General features: G+C 40.9%; 1 protein-coding gene across 1 annotated transcript in view; it reads left to right on the top strand.

Annotated features, from left to right (window-relative positions):
- The first annotated feature begins 3,040 nt into the window (after positions 1 to 3,040).
- LOC126474051 (uncharacterized) overlaps positions 3,041 to 23,065 on the top strand; it is a 105,650-nt gene continuing 85,625 nt past the window's right edge. The window contains 1 exon segment of the mRNA XM_050101463.1: positions 3,041 to 3,201. The gene's annotated coding sequence lies outside the window, so the exon portion shown is untranslated.

Below are 23,065 nucleotides of genomic sequence, written 5' to 3'. Positions count from 1 at the left end.
ACCCTGTGATGCAGTGCTATACACTGATGACGTAACACTCATCACATGTTGTATCAACCTTGAAAATGTGCAACACACCATGGCAGTGGCAGTGAAGAGATGTACTACTTGGTTTGAGGCACATATACTGCAGAATTATGATAGTAAAACTGAAGCTATTGTATTCAATCTGAATGCTCCCAGTCATGATAACAAAACAGTAAAATTATTACTATTTCATATAGATCAAAAGCTCCACTAGGATACCCACACAGGGAAGTTATGTGGCAAATTGGCACGTGGCATCTATCTGCTGTACAAGCTGAGGAGCTGTGTCAGTGAAGAACTTCCGTTATATGCATATTTTGCATTCTTCAGTTACCACTGAGTTATGGAATACTATTATTGAGCAATTCTGTAGGCTCAAAATTAGTGTTTAAATGGCAAAAGAAAGCCATTAGGGGTGCAAAACAGGACTTAGCCCATATGAATCATATCGAGATTATTTCAAGAAACTAAATATGATGACAGTGCCTGGCCTGCATTTTTACAACTGCCTTGTCTTCGTCAAAGAGAATCTGAGCAAATTCGACTTAAGGAGGACAGTTCATGACTGTAACATAAGAAGTGGACATACAATTAATATGCAATATGCTAATCGTGCAAAGAAGCATCTCAGTTACAAATTTCTTGGTCCTGTCTACTTCAACAAATTACCTAAAAATGCCTACACAGTGCCAGTAAATAAATTTAAAACTAGTCTTCCATGATGGACTAAAAGTAAAGTAATTTACTCTGCTCAAGAGTTCCTTCAGTATGTGACAAATGACCCACTTTCCTTATGAGAATGAACAATAAATTAACTGCAAACTATACATATACCACACTGTGCAACTATTTTATTATTGTTTCATTTACTTATTGTTAATTGTCTGTTTGATTACTTATTTGATATTCACTGAACTATGGAGTTCATCTAACTTGTAATTGATCTGTTAAGCCCGGTCCACACGCAACGATCTGTCTGCGCAGACATCGGCGCAGATGTCTGTACATGCAAAAGATCGCTGCAAATGTGGTTTGTTCACACGACACAAACCCCAATCTACTACTCGCCCGCCATCTGTCGGTGTAGAAAAGAAATATCAGTAGCAAGCGACTACGCTCCCCGAAAACGTCAAAATTTAATTCAGTTATTTTGAAAAATAGAAATGGAGGAAGTTCTGTTGTGGTCTGTGTTCGCAACTTGTGTTGCAAAAAACATTCAGACCAACCGCAGGAAACAGAGAAAGCGGTCAAAATGGTGCAGACAGTGGCTGCTAAAGCGAAAGCAGTTTTGTCACGTAAATTTACTGCATGAGTTGCAGGGCGAACCTGTTCTGTTTTACATAACCTCGTGTTCCATTTCCTCGCACATTGGCACTCCAATTTCATCTTCAATTGTACTCCTGCTTGGCCTTGGCGTTTCTTGATCACTAAGAAAGCCAAGTAGATCAAAATACCATAACGTTGGCTGGTATACTTGATCTACTCCTACACCAGATCTTCTAGATTTCTGAACTTTGGATAACTCTTTTCGGTAAACAGTTCGCTGACAGACTAATTTACTTGATTTGCCTTCATGAACTCATCTTTCAGGAAAGCGTAAATAGCTTCACATGTGTTGAGTATTATTTCACTGAATGCTTGTTTCGATATTGCAGCTGAAAATTCCAAATCATTGTAGCTCCTTCCTGTTGCTAGGAATCTTAATGTTACTGCCAGGCGTTCATGAGGAGAAATTTCCCTTCTCATACAAGTATTTTTCTCATAATATGAGGGGTTACATGCTTTAAGAGATAATTATAAGTTTCGACATCCATCCGCAAATAATTTCGCCAGTTCGCAACGAAATTATTTTTTTATTACCATTTCTCTGTTTGCCGAGGCGCCAACTGCCCGCAATTTTTCAATTAGAGCATTGTATGCTGCTGTCTTTTTGTCTCGGTCACTATATTCTTTACTTTTAATCTTCCACAAACATGGGTGGTTTCTGTATATTTCAATGAATTCACTTACAAACTCTCGAGAACACTGACGAGTATCAGCCATTTTAATGCCCTGTGCACACAAATACAAACACTAGACTGAGCAAACAGCTATTTCGCGCCAGATTTGCGACGATCTCCTGTCCACACGCTCCAACTTGTCTGCGCAGATGTGGTTTGATCCGACAGATTTGAGAGGTTTCGCTCAAACCTCCAACTCCAACTTCCAGGTTTGCACACACCTCAGGTTGGTGCAAATCTTCTGTCCACACGCAACGATCTGTCTGCGCAAATGTGATGTGCGCAGACATTTGCGCAGACAGATCGTTGCGTGTGGACGGGCCTTTACGAAACTTTTTGGTTTTTTTGACATTTGCATAAATGTTTATTGTATCCATCTTTAATTATTGTATTGTAGATAATGACATTTGTCCAAGTTTATATCATTAATAATGTTATTGTTAGTGTGTATGCTCAAAGGTGCAATGAAACATTTGTATTTGTAAACAAATTATATTTGTAAGCAATTTCGCTCAAACCTCGAACTTGACTTTCAGTGTTGCGTACATCTCATATCTGCGCAAATCGTCTGTTCAGAATATCGGTCTGTCTGCGTAGTTTTGATGTGTGCAGACGTTTGCTGAAACAGACTATTTCGTGTGGACGGGCTTCAGAGATATTTAGAGTGAAGCATTTCAGAACATCGACTTTTATTTGCTGGCGAAAATACATACACATAAACACATCAGAGCAGCGTGGTTTGAGGCGCCATATCACGGATTGAGCGGCCCCTCACACACATTTGAACATTTTGAAAACATCAAACAATATTTATAAGGGAATAAATACTACCTTTTTACTTAATCAATGTTTTTACATAGTAAATAACGTCATAAACAACTGTACTTTTCTCTTTCAATAGATCTGACTTTTTCACATATTTCTTGAAAATTGCTTCATCAACTTATGTTCTTACTTGTGTATAGTATACATGTCAGATGTGTTCTGTTACTGTAAATACTCATCCATTTGCATTCGATGTATCGAATCATTTGGTGTTTGTTTATATGTGAAGCTGATGAAAGAGGTTAGAAGTGAGAACGTCGGAGAAATTAAGTAAATAGCTTTGTGCTTTGGAAGGATTGGCATATATTTCCACCATATGCTTTAATACTGTGTTCAAGATAGACGGGAGGTAAATGATACGTTACAATTCTAGCGAATGTAGAACTAACTGCTCTCTGAACGAAAATCAAATTATACGGATGCAACAGCTACTCAACAAACTAAAGAAAAAAAAAGATATTACTCTTCATTTTAGATAGTTTAAGAACGTTTGCATTACGTGTTATTAGTGACCTTTTCGTGATAATTACCATTTTACAGGAATGTACTCTTGAACCCGATGTATTGAGATATATCTTGTACGCCCCACCAAAATAGGAATAATAAACAATTTATATCGTGTGTTGCGACCCTCAAAGTACACAGGAACAGGCCGCAGGAAAATCATACTCCTTTGTTTATATTCAACACCTTTTATTTTCCGGCTGATGAATAAACAGCATCAAATCCAGAAACGTGCTACTTACAGAATAAAGTTACTTGCAGGGTGTTTCATTTGAGGGATTGAAACACCTGAGTACTTACTAACGTGCGTTGAATTTTGGCTAGCCTAGTTTGGATCTCGAAGTTCTGTCTTACATTAATCTTGACGTCCAAAAATTGTATCACAATTCTGCACAGCAATACTCGAAATTATTCCGTTCTTATACAATTTTTTTATGCATTAAACTTGATTTGGGACTTTGGAATTGTAGTTGATATTGTATGTAACTATACATAACTAGATAAAGAAGAGCTTGTTACCTACGATTTCTGGATATAGTCTTAGTAAATCTTACGGTAGAAGTAATATTGACTGTGAAGAACAGGTATTTTTGTGGATTGTTTCCTATAATTTGACGCAAAAGCAAAGTGTCAAAACCTGACTAGAGACAAAGGCTTTGAACTGTGTAGATTTTAGTTTCTCGGTTGGAACACTCGGCAATATGTAAGTGTCGGATTCACGTGTATGTTTTGAACCGTGGATTCGTCAAGATGGCGAACACCCCTATTCCGAGTGTATACAATATGGCAACCATGAAGTCACTAAATAGACCGACGAACAAAGATATTTAACGATGCAAAATATTTCACTTCAGCAATAAAATGAAACTAATGGCGCACAAAGTAGAAGTTCTTGGGCGAAGACAAGTAAGACTGTCATCATTCTAAAACAAACTATACCGAAAAATAACAAACAGGAAATCCTCGAGAATGAACCGACCAAAAAATAAATAAATAAATAAATATGGAGTCAAATCTTTCTTTTGCCCTCAAAGGAAAGCAACGATACCAGGCACTTCCCTCTGCCCTTCCCCCACCCGTACCTCTCTCTCTCTCTCTCTCTCTCTCTCTCTCTCTCTCTCTAAAAAACGGAAACACCAGTACTGAAACCCACTTAAAACATTGCTTGCTATACAAGTAGAGACTTGGCTCAGTTTCATAACTTTTGCGAACGCATACGGCTGACACTTTGCACATTCTGCGAAGTGAACATATAACTGGAGAACTCTATTTTATACACCATCTTGTCGCCCGTAGCAGCAACCAACAAATGACTAGTAAACTTCGTTGTGACATACATAGATAGTACCAAACAAAACTCCAAAAGAATAGCTTTCAAACCCTTAATAACATGATCAACTAACAATTTCAAAACTGAAAATAAATGGGTGGCCAGTAACTAATGAGACAGAAACAACATTCTACCTAGGCAGTAAAATACAAATTCTCACAGCATCGAATAACACACAGCACTAAGGTCAATATCTCACTAACGTCGGCGTAAAATAATTTAGGAACAAATACCACACACTAGAGTGTGCCACTGCTTATTCCAACATGCCCTTCACAAACATAATCCATTTCTAATATGTTGCGCCTCAGTGATGTCACACAACACAGTTAGGCCTACATCACGTGTCAGAGCAGACAGGTAGAACTGGGCCTTTCCATTCCTGAATGCTCTATGTGGAAACTGAAAAGTATTTCTCACAAATTTTGCTGAGTTGCTTGTTGTTGTTGTATTCAATCTGAAGATTAGTTAGATGCAGCTCACCACACCATTCTTATCATGTGCAAACCACGTCATCTCTACATTCATTTGAACCTGCTTACTGTATTTTTGCCTAGGTCTCCCCATACATTCCTCTATTACAAAACTGAAAATTCGTTTATGCCTCAGGGTATGTCCTGTCAACAAGTCCCTTAGAAGCAACTTGTGCTGTAAATTTCTTCTTTCCTCATTTTGGGTAAGTACTTCTTTATTAATCAGTTCAGCAATCAGATCTTCGGCATCCTACTTTAGCACCACATTTCAAAAACAACTAGGGTGAAGGCTCTAGTTTTGGTCACTATCCCATTTATGGCCACCTTGATGTCAAAGGTTAATTTTTAAGCTTCTCTGGAATACCAGCCAGTTCTAACATAGATTATTATAAACTTTGTGAAAGGCTCTATTCATTTGTCTACATAATCATTATTTCGTCTGTTTTTGTTTGGATCAGTGTTTAAGAAGCTGGGTTTTGCAGAAGTTTTATTTAAGCAACACAAGATCTGTTTTTTTGTATTTTACATGTTTAAATAAAACATCAGAAGAAACTTAATCTGTTCAGAGGTAAGATAAGACATTATATTTTCATTTCTTTTAAGTTTTATATAGCTCAGCCTAAAAGCATGTTATCGAAAGTATGTGGCCATTAACAGATCCATATTTAGTCCTGGTTCCGTGTTATGGCCATGCATGTGGCCGTAAGTGGAGACACATAAGTATCCTGTTTTGGCCACTTCTAAAAACTGATACAAAAACATCAATATTGGTGTTCTGTCCTACATTACACTAGGCTAATTTTATTTAGATAGGCTTATTAAAATATTTTTGGTATTTTTATATCTATATATACCTCATTGTTAGTATTGTCTTGGCATATCATACTAATTTACCTATGCTTGTAAGATACAAAATATGCAATAGGCACTATTCAAATATGCAACATTCTTTAACTCCATCTTCGTGCATTATTTATAGGAAAAATGAGTCAACCAAAGAATAAGAGGTTTCAGTATTCTCCCAGCAAAGTTAAAGATGCTCTAAAGGCTGTTGATGAGGGAATGAAGGTTGCTACCGCAAGCAAGTTGTACAAAGTTCCAAGGACAACAAGAACTGTGGTCCACATTCTGTCCTGGGGAGGGGGGGGATATTGGTGGACTGGGTTTTGGACTGTTCTAGCATGGGATTTTCAGTTACTAAAGAAAATCTCTGTGCGTCTGTGCACTTATTGAGAGTGCAGATATGGGAAGTTGTAAGGCTACATTTACTAACAATCGACCTGGAAAAAAGTGGTATTATGGATTTCTTAAGAGACACAAGGTTCTGTCACAAAAACAAGCAGAATATGTCAATATGGCTAGACGTTTTGTTACAGAAGAGAAAATAAGAAACTGTGTTTCACGAATTATGCATCACTTTAAATGATATGGATGTGTTAAATGACCCAAATAGAATTTTTAATATGGATGAAACTTCTTTTTTCTGGCTCCTAAAGGGGAATTAATCATAGGTCCTCGTGGCCGTCATGTTTATGATGAGTCATGTAACTCTGACAAAGATAACGTTACTACATTGTTTGCAGTGAACGCTGCTGGAAAATTTGCTCCTCCCTTAACACTGTTCAAATATGCAAGGATTCCAGCATCATTGGTGAAAGCTGCTGCTCCTAACTGGGGCATTGGAAAAACAGAAAATGGGTGGATGACAGGTGAAAGTTTTTTCGAGTATATAACAAATGTATTTGATCCGTTCTTGAAAGAAGCTGAAATTCCTCGGCCTGTTGTAATATTTTTAGATGGGCACTGCTCTCATTTGACACTTCATTTGAGCAGATATTGAAGGGAAAATCAGATCATTGTAGTTGCTCTCCATCCCAATTCTACACACATCTTGCAACCATTAGATGTAGCTCTCTTTGGACCTATGAAAAAAATGTGGATGAAGATTGTTCAGAAATGGTGTTTTGAAAATAATGGCACTGAAATTTCAAAATCTGATGTACCTGCTGTTCTGTCACAAATTATCACAGGACCTAAATTGGTGCAAATATTCGTGCTGGTTTCAGGGCAACTGGTCTGTTCCCATTTAATGTGAACAATGTAGATTACAGCAAGATAGTTGTTCGTAGTATACCAGCCTCAACCACAGTTCAGACAAATGAGAAGCTTCAGAGACATTTCTCATATATAGAAAAGCAAATTGGTCTTGTCCTTCTAGATGAGTTCAGAGCAACCGAGAGAAGGAATCATGAGTGGGAAGGAAATCAAGAAGCATTATTATTTTTCAAGTTCTGGAGAAAAATAGCTGATGAGGTTGAAATGCATGGTGCTAGTGGTAACACTGATGACATTCTGACAGATAGCATAGTGCCTCCCTCTGAAGATAATCCAACAGAGAATCTTTCACAAAACACAGACAGACTTAATCCTTCCTCCATTCAAAATGTTGATAATCGTGACATATCTTCAACACACAGCAGCATTTTACAAAATTCAGATATTCCTTCAACACCCACCAACGGTCTTATTCCTGCAGATATATCAACAACCCCCAATAGTATTTCACATAATTCAGGTACTCTAACATCCAACCATAGTCCATCTTCAGTGCATATCCAAGTGACACCAACAAAATCATTAACAACAGTTTTTGAAAGTGTCATCACTTGGCCAGAACCCAGACAACAAGGCACAAAGAGACTAGTGACAAGTGGGTGGAATATCATGAACTGAAGGAAAAAGAGAAGCAGGAGAAGGAGCAGGTAAAAAGGAAGAGAAAAGCTGTGAAGGAGTTAAAATCCAAAGAGCAGCACTTGCCTTTATCTCATGTAAAAAAAGGGGAAAACAAGAAACAGACAAGAGTTAACAAGTTCTTCCATGGAAGAAGAATGGACGGACAGTGGAAGCAGTTTAGATGATTACATAGGAGATAAAGATGAAATACCAGAAAATGTGAAACTATCTTCGAATGAGAATTTGAAAGTAGGGGACTTTATTTTGGTAAAATTTAGTTTAACAGGAAATAGAACAAGACCTGTAATTTTTAAGTATGTATGTGTAATTTTGAAAGTGCTTTCTGATTCTGAATATGAAATTCAGTGCCTAAAAGTTCTAATGTTCAGAAAACTTGTTTCGAATACACTGAAAATGATGTTTTGACTATAACGGGTGAAGATATTATAGGGAAACTGCCACATCCAGTCTTGATGCAAGGAGGACATTCATTAAAAACAAAGTTTCCTGGTTCCATTGATACTCATAAGAAACAAACTTGTCTGGAAGTTATTTAAGTAATTACTGGGACAATACTTTGCCTAATGACTTTTTTCCTGTTCATTCAGCTGCTGTTCCTTTTACCTATTTGATGTATGTTTGTTGTCTATTGTCTTATATACTTGTATAAAGCACAAATTATTTTCTGGCACATGGATTGACAGTTATTTTAGCCATAGTTTTATTATAATATGAAGTGGCCACAAGTGGGGAAACAACTGGCCGTAGGTAGGGTTAGCATGGCCAAAACCGGGAAAATATGCCATTTATTTTTCAATATTTTTTTCTGCCTTTGTTATACAACTTAGAATATTTGTTTTTACGTGGGTGTAATGTGTAGACTTTGAAGCAATAGATATGATTTTTTGAAGTAATTTGTATGCTTTCTTCATATACTAAAAACGTGATGTATCTCAAATTGACCTTAATGTGGCCATAACTGGGGCCTCGACCCTATTCCCTTTTTGTTGGAACTGCTTATTGGCCATGTTTCACTTCTGTAGTGGGCCACATTCCATACAGAAACCTTCAGAAAATAATTCATAACATATACATGAATTTGCTGAGTCCATGTTTTCCTTTATTCAGAAATGCTTTTCTTGCCGCTGTCTATCTGAATTTTATATTATCTCTACTTTAACTAGTAGCAGTTATTTAGCTGTCCAAATGGCAAAGCTCTGTTGCTACTTTTAGTGTCTTATTTCCTGAACTAGTTCATCCAACATTTCCTGATTTAATTCCGCAACATCCTATTACCATTTTTTTTCCCTTTTGTTGACGTTTGTTGTCTAAAATATTTTCAAGACACTTCCCATTCCATTCAATTTATCTTTCTGAGATTAATTGGGAGAATCTTAAGGAAATGCAGATCAATTACAGAAAAAGGAACTTACAAAAGCTTTTCTGATTCTTGATTCTCGTTTGTCAGTCTGGATCCTGTACAGGGTGGAATAAAAGAAGAGATGCAATGAAGAACCATGTGTTTTGTCACTTATTAATTTTGTCAGAGGATGAGTGTTACAGAGATAATCAACAAACTCCAATGGCTGATTTGTGCATCATGGAGTGATTTTGTTAATGTTTTGAGAGTTTATGTTCCAGGAAGAGTTGGGCAACGTATTACTTCCTCCCATATCTCGCAAAATGTCCATGGCAAAGTAGAGCTCATATGGAGATTTATTGACAGTCTTTCTGCCTACAGGCCTTTCGGGAATGAAATTAAGAATGGGGAAGAAGTGATACTATATATACTCTTCACCACAGACTGTAAAGTGTTTTGGAAGGAGATGTGATGTGTTTTATGGGATGAGTGGAAGGCTTGAACCAGAGGCTTTGAAGGTTCTTGATTAGCTAGACTGCAACTTCCTAGAATTGTCCCATAGGGATGAGAACTGTAGGATCCCCCCCCCCCCCCCCCCAAATGAGTCAGATGTGCTCTACACATCAGAGGAGGCAGTTATTAAGTAGCTGACCATGTGTTGGATGCAGACAAGAGGTTTTAAAGGTTACTCTCCATCTAGTTCAGATGACATTGGCAAGAGATCCAAAATTATCAGTGTAAGAGCCAAAGGAATGCCCCCTACAGGCGAAAGTATTAAAATCCCACTGATTAACTGCTAAAGCATTTGCAATAAAATGCCAGAGTTTGAAGTGCTCCTAAAGAATCAATGGAAATCACCTAATACAAGGTACAGTAAGCTGATTAAAACTCAAAATGGATAGCAGTGAGATTTTGACATAAATTTAACTCTGTGTTGAAAGCATAAGCTAATTTGAAATGGAGGTAGTGCATTTATTGCAGTAGACACGAAACTCAAATGCATCAAGATATAAGTTGAAACTGCATGTGAGAGTGTTTGTGAAAGATGCAGTATCAAGTGTAAGCATAAACTTATTTGGATCCTTCTATGAACACCAGACTCGTACCTAAATGTAACTGAAAACTTTAAAGAAAACTTCATTTAATGGTACCTAAATTCCACAATCCTACCATCATCACTTGTGGAGACTAATCATCTAACAGTTAGTTGGGAAAATTACAATTTTGTAAGTGGTGGGCATAAAAATATGTCCTGTTAAACTTTAATAAATGGCTTCTCTGAAAACTACCTAGAACAGATTGTTCAGAAGCCCACTCTTGATGAAAATATGTTAGATCGAGTGACAACAAAGTGAGGTGACCTTTTTGAGAACATTCACATTGAAACTGGTATCAGTGACTATAAAGCAGTTGCAGCAACAATTATTTTTTTGTGTTTTGATGCTTCTGATTAGTTTGATGTGGCCTGCTAGGTCTGCTCTCGTGTGCCAACTCTTGGTGTGAGAGCAGCACTTATACACAATGTCCTCAGTTGTTTGTTGGATATATTGCAATCTCAGTCTTCCTCTGCTATTTTTACCTTCTGGCACTCCCTCTATTACTATGTAAGTTGTCCATTGATGTCTTAACATATATCCTAAAATCCAGTCCCTTCTTCTTGTCAGCATTCTTTACATGTTTCTTTCTTTGCTGACTCTGCTGAGGACCACGTCATTTATTACCTTATTGGTCCATCTACGTTTCAACAACATTTTACAGCACTACATGCCAAACCCTTCAAATCTCTTCTTTTCCTGTGTTCCTGCAGCCGACAGTTCACTTTCATACCATGCTGTGCTCCAAACAAAAATTCTCAGAAATTTTGCTCCCAAATTAAGGCTGATGTTCGAGACTAATAGACATCTTTGCCTGTGTTTAGTCTGCTTTCTATGCCGTCCTTGCTTTGTTTATCATGTTTTATTTTGCTTCCAAGGTAGCAAAATTCCATAACTTCATCCACTTCCTGGTCAACAATTTTGATGATAAATTTATTGCTGATCTCATTTCTGCTACTCCTAATTAGTTCTGTCTTTCTCTGGTTTACACTCAATCCATATTCTGTATTCATCAGACTTTTCATTCCATTCAACAGGTGCTGTAATCCTTCTTCACTTTCACTGAGGATAGCAATATCTTCAGCAAATCTTATTGTTGATATCCTTTCAATCTGAATTTAAAACCTGTTTCTGTACTTTTATTTCTGTCATTACTTTTTCAGTGTAATGACTGAACAATAGTGGCAACAGATTGAAGCCCTTCTTACACGTCTTTCTGTGTGAACACTTCATTCTTGATATTCCAATTTATTGTTCTCTCTTGGTTTTGTATGTATTGTATAGCTTAATATACTTTTCTGAGAAATTTGAACATTTAGCACCATTTTACTTTGTCAAATGGTTTTTATAGGTTGACAAATACTATGATGGTGCCTTGGTATTTCTTAAGTCTTGCTTCCATTATCAAGCACAGTGCCAAAGCTGCCTCCTCTGGTGCCTTTACCTTTCTGAAAGCCAAACCGATCATCGTCTAACGTATGCTCAGTTTTCTTTTTTATTCTTCTGTCAGTTATTCTTGTCAGCAGTTTTGATGCATGAGCTGTTAAGTTGATTGTATGGTACTCATCTTCCTGATGACTTTATTAGTCGATAAACGACTGTCATCTGCAAACAACCTAAGGCGACTGCTCAGATTGTCTCCCAAATTGTTTATTTAGATAAGGAACAGCAAAGAGCCTATAACTCTACCTTGGGGAATGCCAGAAATCACTTCTGTTTTACTCAATGACTTTCTGTCAGTATGAACTGTGACCTCTCTGACAGGAAATCACAAATCCAGTCACATAACTGAGACAATATTCCATAAGAACGCAATTTCACTACAAGCTGCTTGTGTGGTACTGTGTCAAAAGCCTTCCGGAAATCCAGAAATATGGACTCGATCTGAAATCACTTGTCAATAGTACTGAACACTTCATACGAGTAAAGAGCTAGCTGTGTTTCACAAGAACAATGTTTTCTAATCTGTGGTGACTGTGTGTTAATAGACTTCTCTTCGAGGTAATTCGTGATGTTTGAACACAATATATGTTCCAAAATCCTGCTGTGTATCAAAATTAATGTCTGTAATTCAGTGGATTACTCCTACTACCTTTCTTGAATGTTAGAGTGACCTGTGCAACTTTCCAGTTTTTGGATATGAATCAGTTGTCAAGTGAATGGTTGTATATGATTGTTAAGAATGGAGCTATTGTGTCAACATACTCTGAAAGGAACCTAACAGGTATACAGTCTGGAAAAGAAGACTTGCGTTTGTTAAGTGATTAAAGTTGCTACACTACTCCGAGGATTTCTGTTCTATATTGCTCATGTTGGCAGCTGTTCTTGATTTGAATTCTGGAATATTTACTTCGTCTTCTTTGGTTGAGGAGTTTCAGAATGCTGTGTTTAGTAACTCTGCTTTGGCAGCACCTGTCGTCAATAGTATTTCCATTGCTATTGTGCAGAGAAGAAGGCATTGATTGTGTCTTGCTTCTACCATGTTCTGAGACAAAGTTTTGTTGTCAAAACTAATATAAGCATCTCACATTGAAGTCAGCACTGAACTTTGAGCTTCTGTAAAATATTGCAAGTCTTGTTGGAGATTTTGTGTCTGTTTAAATTTGGCATGTTTTTTAATTTTTTTTTCTTTTTTTTCCCCAGTGTTCTGACCCGTTTTGTGTACCAAGGAGGATCGGCTCCATCGTTTGTTAATTTATTTGGTATAAATCTCTCAATTGCTGCTAAAACTATTTCTTTGAACTGAAGCCACATCTGGTCTACACTTACATTATTAATTTGGAAGGAGTGGATGTTGTCACTCAGGAAGATGTCAAGTGAATATTTATATGCTTTTTTGAATAGGTATATTTTTCGTTTATGTTTGAAGGATTTGGGTGTTACAGTATTCAGTCTTGCTATGACAACCCTGTGTTCACTAACCCCTGCCCCCCTGTGGGTCTGGGGGTTACAATAGGCCCGAGGTATTCCTGCCTGTCGGAAGAGGCGAATAAAACGAGTATCATACATTTCGGCCTTTATTTGATGGTCCCCTCTTGGGTTTGACCTCCATTTTTCCAAATATTCCCGAAGAGCGAGCCAGTTGGGGAAGGGTGCCTTAATGGTGCTTTGTGTCCATCACATGCTGAGATCTCTTGCATCCTTTGTTAATGTGGATCTGCAGTTCCGCTCATTCTCCAGCTGCTGGTTGAGGTCACCATCCTGGGTGCGTTTTCCTCCATCTACTGTGCAGTATCCTTTTCTGCGCTGATGATGATAATGGACGTGTTTGCTTGGTTGCACCTGATATCCAGCACGGTAGCCACTCTGTTGTGGTGGGGGCACCATGTACCCTGTTGGTTGTAGCCCCCTGACCACACAGGGATTGCTCTGCTGATGCCTGTGCTGTTAACTCCCCACATATTCCAAGGAGTAGATGCCTGTCACAGTGGGACATTGGGACTCCCGGCAATGGCCATTCTGCCAGGTGGCCTTTGCTGCCTGTGGGTGGCACATGTGGGAGGGCCCCTGGTCGAAGTGGGTGGCATCAGGGTGAATGACACGCGGTGAAGTGTACCACGTCATCTCTTGCTGGTGATCACACACCAGCAGTCTCTAAGCGTTCCAAGTCTCAGTACAATGCAAGGAAGTATGACCCTAAATCATTCCCCTCCCTGGCTACACCATGGGAGGAACACCAGGCTAAGGATGGCAGTGAACCTTACGCGCCCCTGTACCTCGTATCTACGAGAGCTGATGGGTACTCTTTTGTTTCAATGAAGCCTCACTTTTTTGTTGAGCATTTAGAGGACAAGTTTGGGGAGGTGGATGGCTTGTCCAAAGTGTGGTCAGGGTTAGTCTTGATAAAAATGGTATTCTCTTCCCAGTTATGGGCATTACTCGCTTGTGTCAAGCTGGGGGATGTTTCCGTTAGCATCATACCACATAAAATTTTATATATGGTCCAGGGTATTATATTCCACAGGGACCTCCTTTTCCAGTCTGACGACAAGCTGCAGGCCAACTTAGAGCGCCAAGGTGTTCATTTTATCTGGCGTGTCCATAGGGGTCTGAGGGATAATCGGTACCTTGGTGGTCGCTGGAACTCACTGAGGCAATTAAAGAGTGTCGGCGAGCTCTACAGCGATATAAGCGGCACACTTTCCTAGAGTACCTAATAGCCATTAAATGGTTCCGTGCCCGTGTTCACCAGCTTATCAAAAGGCGGAAACAGTAGTGTTGGGAGAGGTATGTCTCGACCATTGGGTGCCACACGTCGCCTTCCCAAGTCTGGATGAAGATCAGACGTGTTTTTGGGCATCAGACACCAACAGGTGTCCCTGGCGTTACCATCGATGGCGTGTTACCTACCGAGGCAAACACAATTGCCGAGCACTTTGCTGAGCACTATGCACGAGCCTCTGCATCGGAGAATTACCCGCCAACCTTTCGCATTCTCAAACATCGGATGGAAGGGAAGTCCTCTTGTTCACTACAAGCTGCAGGGACCCTATAATGCCCCATTAACAGAATGGAAGCTCCTCAGTTCCCTTGCACGTTGCCACGTCACAGCTCCTGGGCCAGATCGGATCCGCAGTCAGATGCTTAAACATCTCTTGTCTGACTACAAGTGACATCTCCTCATCATCTTCAACCGGATCTGGTCCGCTGACATCTTTCCATCGCATAGCGGGAGAGCAGCATCATACCAGTGCTCAAATCTGGCAAAAACCCGCTTGATGTGGATAGCTATCAGCCCTTCAGCCTCACCAATGTTCTTTGTAAGCTGCTAGAATGTATGTTTTGTTGGTGGTTAGGTTGGGTCCTGGAGCCGCGTGGACTACTGGCTCCATGTCAGAGCGGTTTCCTCCAGTGTCACTCTACCACTGATGAACTTGTGTCCCTTGAGTCTGCCATCCGAACAGCCTCTTCCAGACGCCAACATCTTGTTGCGTCTTTTTTGATTTATGAAAAGCATATGACACCACCTGGTGACATCATATCCTTGCCACATTATACGAGTGGGGTCTCCAAGGCTCGCTCCCAATTTTTACCAAAAATTTCCTGTCGCTTCGTACTTTCTGTGTCCAAGTTGGTGCCTCCCATATTTCACCCCATATGCAGGAGAATGAGGTCCCGCAGGGCTCTGTATTGAGTGTATCTCTATATTTAGTGGCCATTAACATTCTAGCAGCTGCTGTAGGGCCGTCTGTCGCACCTTTTCTGTATGCAGACGACTTGCTGAGTGGCACCTACAGGGAGCCATCCACAATGTGCAGTCATGGGCTCTAGCCCATGGTTTCCAGTTTTTGTCCCCAAAATCGTGCATTATGCACTTCTGTGGTGTCGTACCGTTCGTCTGGAACAAGAACTTTACCTTAATGATGATCCACTCACTGCAGTGGAGACATATCTATTCTTAGGACTGGTTTTCAATGCCCGATTGACTTGGCTTCCTCAAATTCGTCAGCTTAAGCGGAAGTGCTGGTAGCACCTCAGTGCCCTCCGCTTTCTGAGCAACACCAACTAGGGTGCAGATCGCTCTATGCTGCTGCAGCTCGACAGAGCTCTTGTTCAATCCTGTCTTGACTATGGGAGTTGTGGTTTATGGTTTGGCGGCGCCCTCAGCGTTGCATTTACTCGACCCAGCACACCACTGTGGCGTTCAACTAACGACGGGAGCTTTTAGGATGCATCCGGTGACCAGCTTCCTGGTGGAGGCTGGGGTCCCTCCATTGAAGGTTAGGCATGCACTACTGCTCGCCAGTTATGTTGCACACATTTGTAGTTCTCCTGCACATCCGAATTACCACCTCCAGCTTCCACCCACGGCGGTTCATCTCCTGCATCAGTGACTCAGGTCAGGGCTTCCAATTGCAATTTGCATCCGATCTCTTCTATCCGAACTGGCTCCTTGCCTTTACCACCTATACTTGAGGTCCATTCATGTACACCTCCATTGTGTACACTCAGACCGCTGCTTCGCGTGTGTTGGCTTTGTGTGTGTGCATGTAGGACATATTGAACAGCATTCCTTGCCCAATGGCTGCAGTATTTTCACTGCAGAGCTGGTGGCTATGTCTCGTGCTCTTGAGCACATCCATTCATGCCCTGCAGAGTCGTTTCTTCTCTGTACTGTCTCCTTGAGTAGCCTACAAGCTATCGACCAGTGTTATCCTCATCATCCTTTGGTAGTGACCATCCAGGAGTCCATTTATGCTCTGGAACAGTCTAGTTGTTCAGTGGTGTTTGTCTGGACCCCAGGTCACTTTGGAATCCCAGACAACGAACTTGCTGACAGGCTAGCCAAACAGGCTACGCAGAAACTACTTATGGAGATCGGCTTTTCTGAATCTGACCTGCATTTTGTCTTACGCCACAAGGTTTTTTGGCTTTGGGAGACAGAATGGTATAACAGTACACACAACAAACTGTGTGTCACTAAGGAGACTACGAATGTGTGGAAGTCTTGCATGCTGGCCTCTCACAGGGAATCAGTTGTCCTCTGCCGGCTCCACATTGGCCATACATGGGTAATGCATGATTACCTCCTCCGTCGCATGGACCCACCTCAGTGTCGCCTGTGATTACAAATGAAAGGCGTCCATCTCTTGCTGGACTGCCCACTTTTAGCCACTCTGCAGCGAACTTAACTTTCCCAGCACCCTACGTCGGTGTTGGGCGACAGTGCCTCAACAGCAGCTTTAGTTTTATGTTTTATTCTTGAAGGTGGGTTTTATCATTTGATCTAAGATTTCGCACATGTCCTTTGTCCCTCTGTGTCCTCCACCCTAGGGTAGAGGTTTTAATGTGTTGCAGAGTGGCTGGCTTCTCCTTTTTATTCTCGTGGCCGGCCAGCCATTGTAATCTGCTTTCTTGTTTTTCTCTCTTCTAACTGTTTCTTGAGTCTCTCTGTTGTTTTCTTGTCCTGTTTTGTTCCTTTTAGTTTTTGTTACCTTTCATTCGTTCTTGTGGTTTTTCCTTTCTTTCCGTTTTGTCTTGTATGTCTCGTTTGTTTTATGGCATTGTGTTATTCGGAACAAGGGACCGATGACAAGCAGTTTGGTACCTTCTCCCCTCTATTAAACCAACGAACCAACCAATCTCTGTATCCGTTTAGATGCTCGTTATTAACGCAGGATTATTTGTTGCTAAGAGGTCAAGTGTATTTTCACAACTGTTTACTATTCGCATGGGCTCAAGAACTAACAGCTCGAAATAATTTTCAGAGAATGCATTTAGCACAATTTCGGATGATGTTTTATGTGTACCTCCCGAATTAAACGTGTATTTTCGCCAACATATCGAGGGTAAATTAAATTCACCACCTACTGTAACCATATGAGTCAGGTATGTGTTTGAAATCAAACTCAAGTTTTCATTGAATCTTTCAGCAACTGTATCATCTGAATTGGGAGGTCAGTAAAGGATCCAATTATTATTTTTTTCTGGTTGCCAACAATGACCTCTGCCCATACTAACTCACAGAACTATCTACTTCAATTTCATGACTTGATAAACTACTAGTAACAGCAACAAACACGCCACCGCCAACCATGTTTAGCATATCCTTTGGAACACCGTTAGATTCTTCGTAAAAATTTCGGCTGAACTTATCCCTGGCGTTAGCCAGTTTTCAGTGGCTGTAACAATTTGAGCATCGTTGCTTTCTATTAGCGCTTGAAGCTCTGGTACTTTCCCAATACAGCTACAACAATTTACAACTGTTGTACTGATGGTTCCTGTATCTATGTTCTTCCTGTGTTTGGCCTGCACCCTTTGTGACTGAAGCCCTTCTTATGTTTTCTCGAGACCCTCTAACCTAAAAAACTGCCCAGTCCACGCCACACAGCCCCTGCCACCCGTGTAGCTGCCTCCTGCGTACAGTGGACACGTGACATATTCAACCCAACCACCCTTTGGCGCAAGTTGAGGAATCTGCAGCCTACATGGTTGCAGAACCGTCTGAGCCTCTGATTCAGACCCTCGACTCAGCTCTGTACCAGAGGTCTGCAATCAGTCCTGTCGACTGTACTGCAAATGGTCAGCTCAGCTTTTATCTTGTGGGCAAGACTGGCATCTTTACCACTTCTGTTAGCTGCTCAAAACCAGAGAGAATCTTTTCTGATCCAAAGTGACACACACATTGGTACCGACGTGAGCAACCACCTGCAGTTGGTTGTACCCTGTGCTCTTCATGGCATCCGGAAGGGCCCCTTCCACATCTGGAATGAGTCCACCCGGTATACACACTGAGTGCACATTGGTTTTCTTTCCCTTCTTGGCAGCCATGTCCCTAAGGGGCCCCGTAATGCTCCTGACATTGGAGCACTCAACTATCAATAATCTCACCCTCTGTGATTGTCCGGATCTTGCAGGCTGAGAGGTTTCCTCTGAAACAGGACAGGCAACAGCATCTGACTCAGCGACAGTGTCAGCCACAGACAGCACCTGGAACCTGTTTGTCAGACAATCTGGGGAGGCCTTACATGTGGCTGCCTGGGAAGTCTTTTGCTGCCTGCTACGCCCCGGGGTGACCTCCCATTCGACCACAGGCGAAGGGTCAACCTCAGTGTGAGCAGTAACTGGGCTGGCCACCCGTGAGGACCGATCGGAGGACTTGGACATGCTGGACGTCCGTTTGATCCTCATAGCCAGCCCACAACAGTGGTGCCCATCCACTGCAGCCTCAAGTCATGTAACCAAAGCCATCAGTGCCTGAATCTGGGAGCGATGTGTCACCAACTTGGCTCGCACCCACACACAACAATCGCAGTCCCTGTCCATACTGAAGACCGTGGAAAACTGAACTATGCAGATAAACGGACTATCGGCATGTGCTACGCAACTTTACTGTAAACCCTGATGAAAACAAGGGAACTGTGTCTAATAAATTAGATTAATATGAAGAGATTTTAAAAATCTAACTACCGAAGCACTCAGGTGAGGTTAAATAATTTGCCCCTGATTAGGAACTTGTAATATGTCACAAAATCAGTTTACTTTCCGACACAAATGGAAATGTGAGAACTGTGGCTATTAGATATTAAATGAACATGCAGAAACTCAAGAAACTAAACTATTAGAACACACGGATAATATTATAAAATTGCTCCTAGTTAGGAATTCATAAAAGTAACAAAATCGGTTACTTCGGTTACTTCCCTGTTGCTGCTTGTGTCTCGGCCGGCTTCTGCTGCCTGATTGACTGGATGATCAATGCCAACAAGCGGTCACTAGCTTTCAGAACAAACAAACGACTATCAACTTGCTCTACAGAAATCTACTGTAGACCCTGACGAAAATGCAGGAACCGTGTCTAATAAATTAGATTTATACGCAGAGGTTCAAAAACCTAACTACCAAAGTACTCAGCTGAAACTAAATAATTCGCCCCTGATTAGGAAGCTGTAATGTCACAGAATCGGTTTACTTTCCGACGCAAACTAAAACGCGATAATTGTGGCTATTAGATCTTAAACAAACATGCCCTTGGTCAAAGTGACGAGGAAGGAGACTGTAGGTTTGGAGTCATTGGGGCAATAGGAAAAGTAGTGTTCAAGAGCAGTAACACATCGATGTTAGGGATGTTACTGTAGAGGGAGTGGTACCAATAGTGACAACCAGGGTGCCACATGGTGAAGGAACAAGAACTGTTGTGAGTTGATGACAGAAATATAGGATGGTAGACTATGGGTAACAGGTTGATGACGTTGGTCCACAACAGTAAAGATTCTCTTAGTGGGGGATACAGTAACTGGCTACAATTCGGCATTTTGGGTAGTTGGGTTTATGGACTTTAGGAAGCCTGTAGGAGGTAGGACTGTGGGGAGTGGTAGATGTGAGGAGAGAGGTAGACATGGGGATAGGTTCTGGGATGTGTGTAATGATTTAAGGAGAGACCGGAGATCTTGTTGGATTTCTGGAATGGGTTCACTGTGGCAAGGTTTTTATGTGGACGTGTCCGACAGTTAGCAGAGTCCTTCTGTGAAGTAATCAACGCAGTTCAAAATGATAAGGCATTTATATCATTTTCTAGCCTGTTTTTTCCTGTGTAGTATTCATAAGCTCATTGGACAAAATGTTAGTTACCTCTGTAAAAGGATGCACCCATTGATTTTGAACACTGTAGCTGATGTGTAGCTGCTATTAGGTTTGAACCTACACCACTGGTGTAAGTCATGGCAGTGAATTGGTAAGTGTGTGCCATTCAGTAGTATGTAATCAGTGCAGTAAAATGGATTGACTTGGGAGATGCATCAGAATGGCAGCAACAAGCTACCATGTTTAGATATGCTGATGACCACTCCATGAATGAAGTAGAAACTTCCTGACAGATTAAAACTGTGTGCCAGACCGAGACTTGCACTTGGGACCTTTGCCTTTTACGAGCAAGTGCTCTACCGTCCAAGCTACCCAAGCATGACTCATGACCCGTCCTCACAGCTTTAATTCCACCAGTACCTCATCTCCTACCTACCAAACTTCTCAGAAGCTCTCCTGCGAACCTCTCCTTTCTTGGTCCGGCATACAGTTTCAATCTACCAGGAAGTTTCATATCAGCTCACACTCCACTGCAGAGTGAAAATTTCATTCTGGAAACATCCCCCAGGCTGTGGCAAAGCCATGTCTCCGAAATATCCTGTCTTCCAGGAGTGCTAGTTCTGCAAGGTTCGCAGGAGAGCTTCTGTGAAGTTCGGAAGGTAGCAGAGGAGGTGGAATTAAAGCTGTGAGGTAGCTCAGACAGTAGAGCACTTGCCGCGAAAGGCAAAGGTCCCAAGTTTGAATCTCAGTCCGGCAAACAGTTTTAATCAGCCAGGAAGTTTCATATCAGCACAAACTCCGCTGCAGAGTGAAAATTTTATTCTGGAAACATGAATGAAGTTGCTCGATTTATTGGTGCATTTGCACAGACTGTCTGCAACTAACATGTCTGCAAGGAATGGTGTACCAATTGCAGCCATGTAATGTGGCGTAAGGATAGTGGTCATCAAATGACACTAACTGACAGGAACTGGAGATAAATATTATGCCTTTAATGGCAATCAGTGTCAAACCAGACAGGAATTACTATTATCAGTGAATGCAGGTCCGTTTCAACCAGTTTCTCAGTGTACATTGTAAACTACATTCAATGGACCTTTGGTGTCGGGAACATCACAAAAGGTTATTGGAACATAAAGCAGCATGTCTTCATTAGACCCGACAGCTCAGAAACTGGGCAGTAGCTGACTAGAGGCATGTAGTGTTGTCTGAGTTTGCAGTTTTGCCTCTTTTTCTCAAATGGTGTAAGGGATTGAGTCCACTGACAGCCTGATAAGATGTTTAACCCTCGGTGTGGAGTGGGTGTAACTCAAGCTGAAAGTGGTTCAGTTATGTTTAGGGATTTTTTGTTGTACTATGACATTAGGCCCATTCTGTTAAGCTACCATGAATACAAACCAGGATGTTTATTTCAACTTTCTTGAGTTGCAGGTGTTGCTCATTCTCCAACATTTTCATTATGAGTATGCTGTGGACACTCCCCACCTACCAAGATGACTACAGCCATGTTTACAGAGCTGTACATATACATTCCTAGTTTGATAAATACACAGACACCACATGACCCTCTACATCAGCCAGTCTTAATCTCACATAAGAAAATCTATTTGCGAGTGAAATGAAGCAGTCAGCATACCCCCCCCCCCCCCCCCCATAAAAAAATAAAAAAAATCAAAAAAAATCTGGTTTTTCTGCTGGATCTAACCATCAATGAGTTGCATCGGCTGGATAAGGTATACCAGAAGAAACTTGTGGACTCTCTTCCATGCTGCATTTATTTCCCATTCTGCATTTAAGCCATTGTCAAAACTAGTAGCGGCATTGTGTGGTATGAGTGTAATGCCACAAGGGCATGACTAATTTTTTTTCTCAAGTGTGCCTATGATCACTGAAATCCAAACCCAGATCCAAAGCTTATAAAACCCACAGCACTGGGTCAACGTGAGTAATTTATACACTAATCATGTGTCAGCAGACTGTTCATATCAGTATTCCCATTTATCACTTAGTCAATTTTAGTGTAGATGGCAATACATTTAATTTAGATTGATTACAGAAATTGGCTCATAGAGATGTCTGTAACTTGGGTTGTGAGTCCATCCATTAGTGTTCTCAAGAAAGAGATCCATCTACATGGTTAACTTCTTGGTAATAACATTTGTGTGTTTGAAAATCTGACTTTGGTTTTTGAAAGTAAAGGAGTATGAGAACAAAAATCCAAGATTATCAGCAATTGAGACAGATACTCAGACCAAGCGAGGTGGCGCAGTGGTTAGCACACTGGACTCGCATTCAGGAGGACGACGGTTCAATCGCGCGTCCGGCCATCCTGATTTAGGTTTTCCATGATTTCCCTAAATCGCTCCAGGCAAATGCCAGGATGGTTCCTTTGAAAGGGCACGGCCGACTTTCTTCCCCATCCTTCCCTGATCCGATGTGACCGATGACCTCGCTGTTTGGTCTCTTCCCCCAAACAACCCAACCCAACCCTCAGACAGATACTCAACTATTCATCTTCAGCATCTGTGGTATATGTTTGACATTGCGTCAGTTCGGGGCCAATCTGAAAGTTATATTATTCTTGAAGCATCACCTTAACCAAGATCACCAGCAATAGTTTTTATTACTATGACCGGTTTCGATGGAGCTATGCTGTCATCGTCAGATCTTGTAACATTATTAATTGTACATTCCTG

This window comes from Schistocerca serialis, chromosome 4 (assembly GCF_023864345.2).
Source record: "Schistocerca serialis cubense isolate TAMUIC-IGC-003099 chromosome 4, iqSchSeri2.2, whole genome shotgun sequence".
NCBI classification, from domain to species: Eukaryota; Metazoa; Arthropoda; class Insecta; order Orthoptera; family Acrididae; genus Schistocerca; species Schistocerca serialis.
Note: the sequence above shows the minus strand (reverse complement) of the source record. Positions and strands in the feature narration are given on the sequence as shown.